The sequence below is a fragment of the Salvelinus alpinus genome, chromosome 21, assembly GCF_045679555.1.
Source record: "Salvelinus alpinus chromosome 21, SLU_Salpinus.1, whole genome shotgun sequence".
Lineage (NCBI taxonomy): Eukaryota > Metazoa > Chordata > Actinopteri > Salmoniformes > Salmonidae > Salvelinus > Salvelinus alpinus.
In genome coordinates this window covers 24,313,264-24,326,915 of record NC_092106.1, presented here as the reverse complement: position 1 = coordinate 24,326,915, position 13,652 = coordinate 24,313,264, and the positions used below count along the sequence as shown (strand labels likewise).

At 43.0% G+C, this 13,652-nt stretch overlaps 1 pseudogene; it reads right to left on the bottom strand.

Annotated features, from left to right (window-relative positions):
• Positions 1–2,414: 2,414 nt before the first annotated feature.
• Positions 2,415–13,652, bottom strand: part of LOC139548470 (zona pellucida-like domain-containing protein 1) — a 32,216-nt pseudogene continuing 20,978 nt past the window's right edge.

The following is a 13,652-nucleotide window of genomic DNA, read 5'->3' as shown; positions in this document are numbered from 1 at the left end:
TACGAGGGCCCTCACCTCCTCCCTGTAGGCCGTCGTCGTCGTTGTTGGTAATCAAGCCTACCACTGTAGTGTCGTCTGCAAACTTGATAATTGAGTTGGAGGCGTGCATGGCCACGCTGTCATGGGTGAACAGGGAGTACAGGAGAGGGCTGAGAACGCACCTTTGTGGGGCCCCAGTGTTGAGGATCAGCGGGGTGGAGATGTTGTTACCTACCCTCACCACCTTGGGGTGGCCCGTCAGGATGTCCAGGACCCAGTTGCACAGGGCGGGGTCGAGACACAGGGTCTCTAGCTTAATGACGAGTTTGGAGGGTACTTTGTTGTTAAATGCTGAGCTGTAGTCGATCAACAGCATTCTTACATAGGTATTCCTCTTGTCCAGAAGGATTAGGGCAGTGTGCAGTGTGATTGCAATTGCGTCGTCTGTGGACCTATTAGTGCGGTAAGCAAATTGGAGTGGGTCTAGGGTGTCAGGTAGGGTGGAGGTGATATGGTCCTTGACTAGTCTCTCAAAGCACTTCATGATGACGGAAGTGAGTGCTACCGGGCGGAAGTCATTTAGCTCAGTTACCTTAGCTTTCTTGGGAACAGGAACAATGGTGGCCCTCTTGAAGTATGTGGGGACAGCAGACTGGGATAGACCAGCCAGCTGGTCTGCGCATGCTCTGAGGACGAGGCTGGGGATGCCGTCTGGGCCTGCAGCCTTGCGACGGTTAACGCGTTTAAATATTTTACACACGTTGACAGCAGTGAAGGAGAGCCCGCAGGTTTTGGTAGCGGGCCGTGTCAGTGGCACTGTATTGTCCTCATAGCGAGCAAAGAAGTTGTTTAGTTTGTCTGGGAGCAAGACATCGTGGTCTGCGAGGGAGCTGGTTTTTCTTTTGTAATCCGTGATTGACTATAGACGCTGCCACATACCTCTCTTGTCTGAGCCGTTGAATTGCGACTCTGCTTTGTCTCTATACTGACGCTTAGCTTGTTTGATTGCCTTGCGGAGGGAATAGCTACACTGTTTGTATTCGGTCATGTTTCCGATCACCTTGCCCTGATTAAAAGCAGTGGTTTGCGCTTTCAGTTTTGCGCGAATGCTGCCATCAATCCACGGTTTCTGGTTGCGGAATGTTTTAATAGACGCTGTGCGTACAACATCACCGATGGACTTGCTAATAAACTCGCACACTGAATCAGCGTATTCATCAATGTTGTTGTTCGACGCTATGCGGAACATATCCCAGTCCACGTGTTCGAAGCAATCTTGAAGCGTGGAATCCAATTGGTCGGACCAGCGTTGAACAGACCTGAGCATGGGATGCTTCCTGTTTTAGTTTTTGTCTATAGGCTGGGAGCAACAAAATGGAGTCGTGGTCAGCTTTTCCGAAAGGAGGGCGGGGGAGGGCCTTATATGCATCGCGGAAGTTAGAGTAACAATGATCCAGGGTTTTGCCAGCCCGGGTCGCGCAATTGATATGCTGATAAAATCTAGGGAGCCTTGTTTTCAGATTAGCCTTGTTAAAATCCCCAGCTACGATAAATGCAGCCTCAGGATATGTGGTTTCCAGTTTACATAGAGTCAAATGAAGTTCGTTCAGGGCCGTCGATGTGTCTGCTTGGGGGGGGAATATACACGACTGTGATTGTGATCGAAGAGAATTCTCTTGGTAGATAATGCGGTCGGCATTTGATTGTGAGGAATTCTAAGTCAGGTGAACAAAAGGACTTGAGTTCCTGGATGTTGTTATGGTCACACCACGTCTCGTTAATTATAAGGCATACACCCCTGCCTTTCTTCTTACCAGAGAGATGCTTGTTTCTGTTGGCGTGATGTGTGAAGAAACCAGGTGGCTGTATCGACTCCGATAGCGTGTCTCGAGTGAGCCATGTTTCCGTGAAACAAAGAACGTTACAGTCTCTGATGTCTCTCTGGAAGGCAACCCTTGCTCGGATTTTGTCTACCTTGTTTTCATGAGACTGGACATTGGCGATTAGTATGCTCGGGAGCGGTGCGTGATGTGCCCGTCTACGGAGCCTGACCAGAAGACCGCTCCGTCTGCCCCTTCTGCGGAGCTGTATGTAATAAAACCTAAGAATTCCTGGGGTAACAATGTAAGACAACAATGTAAGAAATAACACATAAAAAAAAAAAATACTGCATAGTTTCCTAGGAACGCGAAGCTAGGCGGCCATCTCTGTCAGCGCCGGATGTAGTTAACTATGGCATAAGGGATCGAAAAGCGGATAGAGGCAATCCGTAATTTCGATTTAGTCAATATAACTATTTGTTGAGCACTTTTGAAATGTACAGCGACAGAATTCAGAACATGGGCCGTTCTTACAGTGTTCTCCCTGTACACCAAGTCAGAACCGTAGGATAAATAAAGGGAGCAAATAAGCAGACAATGAAGCTCTTAAAATATTCAAGGATACATTTCTACGAGGGTCCCCAGTCCGGGGTCGGCGGCGAGGGTCCCCGCACCAGAGGCGCCACCAAAGTGGGGGGAGCCAGAGGCGGAGGGGGGTCTACGTCCCGCACCAGAGCCGCTGCCGTAAAGGAAGCCCACCCGGAGCTTTTTTTGCGGCACCTTTGGGGGGCGGGGGGTCCAGTCATTTCCAGGAAGAGGATCGTGACAGAGGGTTTTCATAAATAAACTCAACTAAATACAAAACAAGAAACACAAACAACGCACAGACATGACACTGGAACAGAAACAATAACGCCTGGAGTGACATATATAGGGAAGGTAATCAGGGAGGTGATGGAGTCCAGGTGAGTCTGATGATGCGCAGGTGCGTGTAACGATGGTGACAGGTGTGCGCCATAATGAGCATTCTGGTGACTTAGACGCCGGAGAGGGAGCACACGTGACAACAACATACACTTAGTATTACTTTCTTAGCGACAGTATACATATCTCCCTGGCATATTGCGTCATTTATGCAGCAGCATACAAAACACCTTGTTGTACTATGCTCACTTGAACAGGAAGGTGGTGCGGCGGTCCTTCATGGGAAAATGTCATCAAACGTTATCATCAAAGTCTGGCATTCTCTGGATGTATGGTGCTTTCAAGACACCTGGGAACTCAGAAAAAAAAAGTTGAATCATGATGACGTCAGTGATCTTCAGGTCGTAGCTCTAGAAAGAGGCCCGAGTTCCCGATTTACAATTCAGAATTGGATGAAAGTTCAAAATGTATTTTTCCCAGTCGTAGCTTGTTTTTCCCAAGTTCCCAGTTGTCTTGAACTCACTAAACTCAGATTTTGCAGTTCCGAGTTAACACTTGTTTTGAGCGCTGCACAAATCATGCTTCATTGACCGCATGGCCAATGTTGAATGTTTATCATTTTAAACTAGGAAAAGAGACCCTTAATCTTAGACTTGGGACCACACATCCACTCCACCGAATAGCAGGCTAATGATTGCTTTGCAATACTTACAGTTAGCCACTGATTCCTTCCAAACCACTCATTGTTGAATTTGCGATTTCCAACTTGTTGTGTAAGGTTTATGTCCAATGGCCGATGAGCACTGATACGTTTTATCTATAATATCTCTTCATTATTACTCTTCATATGACAAGGAATAAAAAGGATTTGCCAGTAGGTTGTCGACTTGGTTCATGATGATGACTGCTAGCTAAGATTTTGAAAGTATGATGTTGACATGATCTGTCCAATCTAGCTACTGTAGATATAACGTGATTTGATGTCATTTTATCTGTGGCCAATGACATCGAGCCTTCTTGGATGGGCACTTCTAATGTAACTCTATGGCAGCACCCAAGGGGCAGAATTTTCAAGCTCTACCCTTAGACTTGGCGGTGACGTAGTGTCCCAATGAGTGACAGAACACTGAGCCAATCACGGCGCTACGCTACGTATTTTCTGCCCCACCTGCCCTGAATGACGGATCACCACTGGAGACAGGGCATACTGTCCCCTGACTGGGCCTTGGGGACATGAGATTGCAGGTCCCATGAAGCAGTAGGCCTAGGCCATATCTCCTCCAGGGGCCAGTGGTGGAGTGATTAGTCTCCCAGTGAATAGGCTCTGTGACAAGGCCATAGAACAGAGCGGAGGGAAAACACAGCGACCCTGATATTCTGTCTGTGCTGTGGCCATGGGAGATGGGGATCCACTTAATGGCCGGCTCTGTGTCAACCAGCAGCAGAGCCTCCAATCAATGATTGCTTCATTAGTTAATCTGATTGAGTGTACGAGCGGCCAGTGGTCAATGGCAGGTTAGTTCTGCCTCTGCGAAGAGTCTGTGTCGGAATCAATATCATTGTTCTACAGAGAGCGCATCTTTTTCTCAGAACTCATCCTCCTCATAGTTACAGAAAAACAGGAGATGGATCTCTGTGTATGATCCGGTTCAAGTCCTGCATAATTATACTATTAAGGTAATCAATAAAATGGGTTGTTGATGCTATCTATTTTTTTTTTTTTTTTTTTTTTTTTTTTTTTATTTTATCCCCTTTTCTCCCCAATTTTTCGTGGTATCCAATCGCTAGTAATTACTATCTTGTCTCATCGCTACAACTCCCGTACGGGCTCGGGAGAGACGAAGGTCGAAAGTCATGCGTCCTCCGAAGCACAACCCAACCAAGCCGCACTGCTTCTTAACACAGCGCGCCTCCAACCCGGAAGCCAGCCGCACCAATGTGTCGGAGGAAACACCGTGCACCCGCCCCCCTCAGTTAGCGCGCACTGCGCCCGGCCCGCCACAGGAGTCGCTGGAGCGCGATGAGACAAGGATATCCCTACCGGCCAAACCCTCCCTAACCCGGACGACGCTAAGCCAATTGTGCGTCGCCCCACGGACCTCCCGGTCGCGGCCGGCTGCGACAGAGCCTGGGCGCGAACCCAGACTCTGGTGGCGCAGCATAGCACTGCGATGCAGTGCTCTAGACCACTGCGCCACCCGGGAGGCACGTTGATGCTATCTATTAAAGCAACAAGGCATGCTGCATCTTTATTGTAGTTAGGCCCATCATATTGTTCCTCTTGTGCTAATTACTCCCAGCCTCTATTACTCAGTCTGTGTCATTCTTTGTGTATTCTGCAATGCATGCTGCTGTGCTGTACTGTGTTGTGCTATTGGCTTGCTACCTGTTACAGTGGGGAGAACAAGTATTTGATACACTGCCGATTTTGCAGGTTTTCCTACTTACAAAGCATGTAGAGGTCTGTCATTTTTATCATAGGTACACTTCAACTGTGAGAGACGGAATCTAAAACAAAAATCCAGAAAATCACATTGTATGATTTTTAAGTAATTAATTTGCATTTTATTGCATGACATAAGTATTTGATCACCTACCAACCAGTAAGAATTCCGGCTCTCACAGACCTGTTAGTTTTTCTTTAAGAAGCCCTCCTGTTCTCCACTCATTACCTGTATTAACTGCACCTGTTTGAACTCGTTACCTGTATAAAAGACACCTGTCCACACACTCAATCAAACAGACTCCAACCTCTCCACAATGGCCAAGACCAGAGAGCTGTGTAAGGACATCAGGGATAAATTGTAGACCTGTACAAGGCTGGGATGGGCTACAGGACAATAGCCAAGCAGCTTGGTGAGAAGGCAACAACTGTTGGCACAATTATTAGAAAATGGAAGAAGTTCAAGATGACGGTCAATCACCCTCGGTCTGGGGCTCCATGCAAGATCTCACCTCGTGGGGCATCAATGATCATGAGGAATGTGAGGGATCAGCCCAGAACTACACGGCAGGACCTGGTCAATGACCTGAAGAGAGCTGGGACCACAGTCTCAAAGAAAACCATTAGTAACACACTACGCCGTCATGGATTAAAATCCTGCAGCGCACGCAAGGTCCCCCTGCTCAAGCCAGCGCATGTCCAGGCCCGTCTGAAGTTTGCCAATGACCATCTGGATGATCCAGAGGAGGAATGGGAGAAGGTCATGTGGTCTGATGAGACAAAAATAGAGCTTTTTGCTCTAAACTCCACTCGCCGTGTTTGGAGGAATAGAAGGATGAGTACAACCCCAAGAACACCATCCCAACCGTGAAGCATGGAGGTGGAAACATCATTCTTTGGGGATGCTTTTCTGCAAAGGGGACAGGACGACTGCACCGTATTGAAGGGAGGATGGATGGGGCCATGTATCGCGAGATCTTGACCAACAACCTCCTTCCCTCAGTAAGAGCATTGAAGTTGGGTCGTGGCTGGGTCTTCCAGCATGACAACGACCCGAAACACACAGCCAGGGCAACTAAGGAGTGGCTCCGTAAGAAGCATCTCAAGGTCCTGGAGTGGCCTAGCCAGTCTCCAGACCTGAACCCAATAGAAAATCTTTGGAGGGAGCCGAAAGTCCGTATTGCCCAGCGACAGCCCCGAAACCTGAAGGATCTGGAGAAGGTCTGTATGGAGGAGTGGGCCAAAATCCCTGCTGCAGTGTGTGCAAACCTGGTCAAGAACTACAGGAAACGTATGATCTCTGTAATTGCAAACTAAGGTTTCTGTACCAAATATTCAGTTCTGCTTTTCTGATGTATCAAATACTTATGTCATGCAATAAAATGCAAATTAATTAATTAAAAATCATACAATGTGATTTTCTGGATTTTTGTTTTAGATTCCTTCTCTCACAGTTGAAGTGTACCTATGATAAAAATTACAGACCTCTACATGCTTTGTAAGTAGGAAAACCTGCAAAATTGTCAGTGTATCAAATACTTGTTCTCCCCACTGTATATCCCTAAATGTTACTCGCTGATAGCTAGAGAGGTGGAGCTGTCACTAATGTTCATGCTTCACCCTAACCTACAATTATTTGTTGGTTTGTCAGCTAATGATGGCACAATGCCTCTGGAATCAACCGTATTTATGTTTTCTTCACCTGCAGGCTTACAGTCAGAAAGCAAACCCAGAAAATACACAAATGATAGATTTTTGAAAATTGTGTGTTTAATGAGGTGTGATTTATAGATGCCTAAATACACATTTCTCCCAATGTGCAACAATGGTCCGAAGCATTTAATTAATCCAACTGTATAACAGCACAAACTCATGCAATGGATGCAGACATGGTACAGGTCAATTCTGGATTGTGTTTACATTTTAATCAGTTTTTTTTTAAAACAGGCAAACAGGAAAATCATTAAATGTTGAACTTTCCTCGCTTTAATGTTTAGGAGACTAGTCCAATTTATCGTTATTGCAGTGGATTATTGGATTTTGATATGTAATTATAAACATTGTGTCTATCATGGGGATGGTTTGGGCATGCTCACATACCTGCTATAACCTTAGCATCTGCCAAGAAACCAAAGAGTATGGATATTTCTAAGTTTTGACTTGTATTCCTCTCCAACTTTGCTAATGTGTTGTCTTGCCTCTAACAAGTCTGGGCCTGTGGACCCTTTTTCTGATTCCTTTTATTCAGTCGCAAAAGACAGTGGACTTCCCAAATGTAGTAAAAGATGTTTGCTACTGTCACGCCCTGACCATAGTTTGCTTTGTATGTTTCTATGTTTTGTTTGGTCAGGGTGTGATGTGGGTGGGCATTCTATGTTGTATGTCTAGGTTGTCTATTTCGGTGTTTGGCCTAGTATGGTTCCCAATCAGAGGCAGGTGTCAGTCGTTTTCTCTGATTGGGAGCCATATTTAGGTAGCCTGTTTTCCTTTGGGTTTTGTGGGTGGTTGTTTCCTGTGTTAGTGTTTTCACCATACGGGACTGTTTCGTTTTTTTTCAGTATTTTGCACTTTGTTATTTTGTATTGTTTAGTGTTCAGTTTTATAATAATTAAAATGGACACTTACCACGCTGCACATTGGTCCGACATTTCATACTCCTCTTCAGACGAGGAGGAAAACCGTTACAGGTACCTATAATAGTTTATTACTTTACTACTACTTTATTTACTACACTTTAGTTAGAAAATCAAGGTTTCACTGCTTCATCATCAGTTTTATCTGCTAATTATTAACTGTAGTGTAGCTTTATAACAATTGAAAGCATTGGAAAACATTTGCCTCCTAATCCTCTGACCCAGCTGTGTTTGACTTCAGAGGTAAAGATGTTGAAATAGTCTCTCTTTCTGTTCCCCATCATTCACTACAGATCCAAATCCAAACAGAAATCTTTGGGAGAAAGAAAGCAGGTTGACATTCTATTAGCCATTTAATCTCTAAAGCAAAAGCTGGAGATAGATAGCAGACAAAGCGAGGCAAAACATGATAGATTTGAGAGAAAAGGGCATGTCAAAAATATCAAAGAGATGACTCAGAAATCCGACATTAAAGACACTATTTTTCAACCACAGAGCAAGCAGCTGAATCTACAGATACCATTTTTGGGCTTGGGTTGAAAGAGCTGTCATTACATCAAAAAGTATTTTCTGTGGAGTAGTTTTTGAACCACTTTTTTTTGCCTGTACATTCCCATATTTCCAGGCTTTACATAAATTACAATAATCCCTTACAAATTACAATGTACTTCATTCTGTAGACAGGGATTCCATACAAGAAATGTTAGGCAAGGGTAGTCTATAATTTTTGGCCTCAAAGCAAGAATATACAGTTTTTTTTATTGTATTTTTTAAAGTATGTGATACATTTTCACGATTCTTAGTACAAAACTCGAAACAGATCATCAAAAAGGCAGTTGTTTCAAAACTCTAAGCACATTTCAATTGACTAAGTACAACACACAAAATCACTTTTCACCAGACTTTTAAAAAAGTCACTTTTTCGCCAAACTTAATCAGTGTTTCATCATCAGTGGAGGCTGCTAAGGGGAGGACGGCTCATAATAATGTCTGTAACGGAGCAAATGGAATGGCATCAAACCATGTGTTTGATGTATTTGATAGCATTCCACTGATTCCGCTCCAGCCATTACCAGGAGCCCGTCTTGCCCAATTAAGGAGCCACCAACCTCCTGTATTTCATCTAGAATTACATGTTCCACATTGCAATACATGTTTATATAAAGTAATTGCTTTTCACAATGCAATGTTCACTTTACTTTTAATATGATTCTCTTCTCATTTGTTAAAATACATTTTACTATTACTTAATCAGACTGCTCTTAATTGATAATCACTTAACCGTTTTGTTAAACGTATAGATTTTAAACAGGTTTGTCTACTACAGATTTTGAGAACTATTGTACATAATGAAAATGTATGTTTGTAAAGTATAAACATACTGTATAAAGTATGATATATACTGCAATGTACTATTGTGATGATGACTATTCTGATTTTACTTCAAAGTAAGTTTAAAAAAATTGGATATTGACAAGTTCAGAGATATACTGTATGTAAATATTGCATCCGCTATACATTTAACATGTATCCAAAATTAATTTTCTGGGGTCTTTTTGATGTGGAATTTTTTTTATTGGCCAATACAGTGAGAACTTGTTCTCAACTGGCCTACCTGGTTAAATAAAGGTGAAATAAAAAATAAAAATAAAAAACAGTACCGTAATACTGCAATATACAGTGAGGGAAAAAAGTATTTGATCCCCTGCTGATTTTGTACGTTTGCCCACTGACAAAGATATTATCAGTCTATAATTTTAATGGTAGGTTTATTTGAACAGTGAGAGACAGAATAACAACAAAAATATCCAGAAAAATGCATGTCAAAAATGTTATAAATTGATTTGCATTTTAATGAGGGAAATAAGTATTTGACCCCTTCTCAATCAAAAAGATTTCTGGCTCCCAGGTGTCTTTCATACAGGTAACGAACGGAGATTAGGAGCACACTCTTAAAGGGAGTGCTCCTAATCTCAGTTTCTTACCTGTATAAAAGATACCTGTCCACAGAAGCAATCAATCAATCAAATTCCAAACTCTCCACCATGGCCAAGACCAAAGAGCTCTCCAAGGATGTCAGGGACAAGATTGTAGACCTACACAAGGCTGGAATGGGCTACAAGACCATCGCCAAGCAGCTTGGTGAGAAGGTGACAACAGTTTCTGTGATTATTCGCAAATGGAAGAAACACAAAAGACCTGTCAATCTCCCTCAGCCTGGGGCTCCATGCAAGATCTCACCTCGTGAAGTTGCAATGATCATGAGAACGGTGAGGAATCAGCCCAGAACTACACAGGAGGATCTTGTCAATGATCTCAAGGCAGCTGGGACCATAGTCATCAAGAAAACAATTGGTAACACACTACACCGTGAAGGACTGAAATCCTGCAGCGCCCGCAAGGTCCCCCTGCTCAAGAAAGCACATATACATGCCCGTCTGAAGTTTGCCAATGAACATCTGAATGATTCAGAGGACAACTGGGTGAACGTGTTGTGGTCAGATGAGACCAAAATGGAGTTCTTTGGCATCAACCCAACTTGCCGTGTTTGGAGGAGGAGGAATGCTGCCTATGACCCCAAGAAACCATCCCCACCGTCAAACATGGAGGTGGAAACATTATGCTTTGGGGGTGTTTTTCTGCTAAAGGGACAGGACAACTTCACCGCATCAAAGGGACGATGGACGGGGCCATGTACCGTCAAATCTTGGGTGAAAACCTCCTTCCCTCAGCCAGGGTATTGAAAATGGGTCGTGGATGGGTATTCCAGCATGACAATGACCCAAAACACACGGCCAAGGCAACAAAGGAGTGGCTCAAGAAGAAGCACATTAAGGTCCTGGAGTGGCCTAGCCAGTATCCAGACCTTAATCCCATAGAAAATCTGTGGAGGGAGCTGAAGGTTCGAGTTGCCAAACGTCAGCCTCAAAACCTTAATGACTTGAAGAAGATCTGCAAAGAGGAGTGGGACAAAATCCCTCCTGAGATGTGTGCAAACCTGGTGGCCAACTACAAGAAACGTCTGACCTCTGTGATTGCCAACAAGGGTTTTGCCACCAAGTACTAAGTCATGTTTTGCAGAGGGGTCAAATACTTATTTCCCTCATTAAAATGCAAATCAATTCATAACATTTTTGACATGCGTTTTTCTGAATTTTTTTGTTGATATTGTCTCTCACTGTTCAAATAAACCTACCATTAAAATTATAGACTGATAATTTCTTTGTCAGTGGGCAAACGTACAAAATCAGCAGGGGATCAAATACTTTTTTCCCTCACTGTATGCCATTATCCAAAGTGATAACAGTAAGGAATCAAACCAACAACTCTGGCGTTGCTAGTGCCATGCTCTTACGAACTGGGCCACGTACAGGACCACTACAATACATAAGTGCAATACAATACTGTAAAATACAATACATGAATACAATATAGGTGGAATGTGTATGATTGCCATCCCCATGAGCGTACCACCCTCCTTCAGGCCATGGATGAGGCATGCAATGACATCAATTCAAACCTATGTCAGGATTGGATTGGCCATGCCAAAATGTTTTTCCCCAGGTGCATGAATAATGAAGCAATTTACTGTGATGTCGATGACAAGCTATGGCCAAATGCTCAACACAGGCTTGATGCAAACTAGTGCCTGCTAAACATTATGTTTCTTTCATTTCTTTCATTTGATTACAGTACACCTATGTTGTAATTATATCTGAACAATACATTGTTTTTTTGCATCACTGATTGTGAAAGATGTCTTCAATGAGCACACCTTTGATCAGAAATGGGATTCTAAATTATGATAAATTTGATTTTCAGTAAATTTTAATGGGTAGTGCAAGTGTATTTCCTAATGTGAAAACAGTGTAATCTACTGTAATTTACAGTACTTTGGCCATTTAGGAACATCTAGCATTTTTTGCTATTTGATTTAATTGTTGTTAAAATAACAAATTGAGAATATATCATTATGTTGTGTTTTGGCACTAAAATCAAGATTCTCATGTTATTTTACAGTAATGTATATTTTGAATCAATGGTTGTGTGGTGAAAGATGTCTTCTAATAAAATTAATGCACAATAAAAAGTTTGATCTGAGACTTGCTGCATCACAGTGGGGCAAAAAAGTATTTTGTCAGCCACCAATTGTGCAAGTTCTCCCACTTAAAAAGATGAGAGAGGCCTGTAATTTTCATCATAGGTACACTTCAACTATGACAGACAAAATGAGAAAAAAAAATCCAGAAAATCACATTGTAGGATTTTTAATGAATTTATTTGCAAATTATGGTGGAAAATAAGTATTTGGTCACCTACAAACAAGCAAGATTTCTGGCTCTCACAGACCTGTAACTTCTTCTTTAAGAGGCTCCTCTGTCCTCCACTCGTTACCTGTATTAATGGCACCTGTTTGAACTTGTTATCAGTATAAAAGACACCTGTCCACAACCTCAAACAGTCACACTCCAAACTCCACTATGGCCAAGACCAAAGAGCTGTCAAAGGACACCAGAAACAAAATTGTAGACCTGTACCAGGCTGGGAAGACTGAATCTGCAATAGGTAAGCAGCTTGGTTTGAAGAAATCAACTGTGGGAGCAATGGAAGGAAATGGAAGACATACAAGACCACTGATAATCTCCCTCGATCTGGGGCTCCACGCAAGATCTCACCCCGTGGGGTCAAAATGATCACAAGAACGGTGAGCAAAAATTCCAGAACCACACGGGGGGACCTAGTGAATGACCTGCAGAGAGCTGGGACCAAAGTAACAGAGCCTAAAATTCACCACATATTTATGAAAATAGCACCAAAGCGATAAAAAAAAGTATTTATATGATTGAGTGGATTTACAGTTTTTACCCCCAAGCCATAAGACTCCTGAACAGGTAATCAAATGGCTACCCGGACTATTTGCATCCCCCCCCCCCCCCCCCCAACCCCTCTTTTATGCTGCTGCTACTCTCTGTTTATCATATATGCACAGTCACTTTAACTATACATTCATGTACATATCTACATATGTACAAACTACCTCAATCGGCCAGACCAACCAGTGCCCTCACACATTGGCTATCCGGGCTATTTGCATTGTGTCCCGCCACCCACCACCCCCCAACCCCTCTTACGCTACTGCTACTCTCTGTTCATCATATATGCATAGTCACTTTAACCATATCTACATGTACATACTACCTCAATCAGCCTGACTAACCGGTGTCTGTATGTAGCCTCGCTACTTTCATAGCCTCGCTACTGTATATAGCCTCGCTACTGTTTTTCACTGTCTTTTTACAGTTGTTTTTATTTCTTTACTTACCTATTGTTCAACTAATACCTTTTTTGCACTATTGGTTAGAGCCTGCAAGTAAGCATTTCGCTGTAAGGTCTACACATATTGTATTCGGCGCACGTGACAAATAAACTTGGATTTGATTTGATTTGATATAAGTGATCCTCCCCTTTATAACTGAGGTGGACTACTGTACCATGACTGTATGGGCAAGAAAACGTGTGTGAAAGGCAATTGAGCTAATTTGAACTAATTCAGTATTTTAGCTTTCATGGCTCTAGCCCTCAAGGAACAACTGAAGTTATGTAATGTGTAGGTAACAGCAATTCCAAAGTAGCAAAGTCAAACGAAAAAAGACAGGCAAAAGTAAACTGTTATTGTCATGACAAGAGGTGTGACGAGAACCTGTGGAGAGCATGTTGTCCAGCACTTTGACTTTCTGTCAATGGCTCAATCAAAAATAACTGATTGACAGATTGGTTCAACAGAGGCAGTTGACTCTATGGTTGGCATTAGCGGTGCGTGGGTAACATCACTAGGAAAGCCAAACCAGAAAA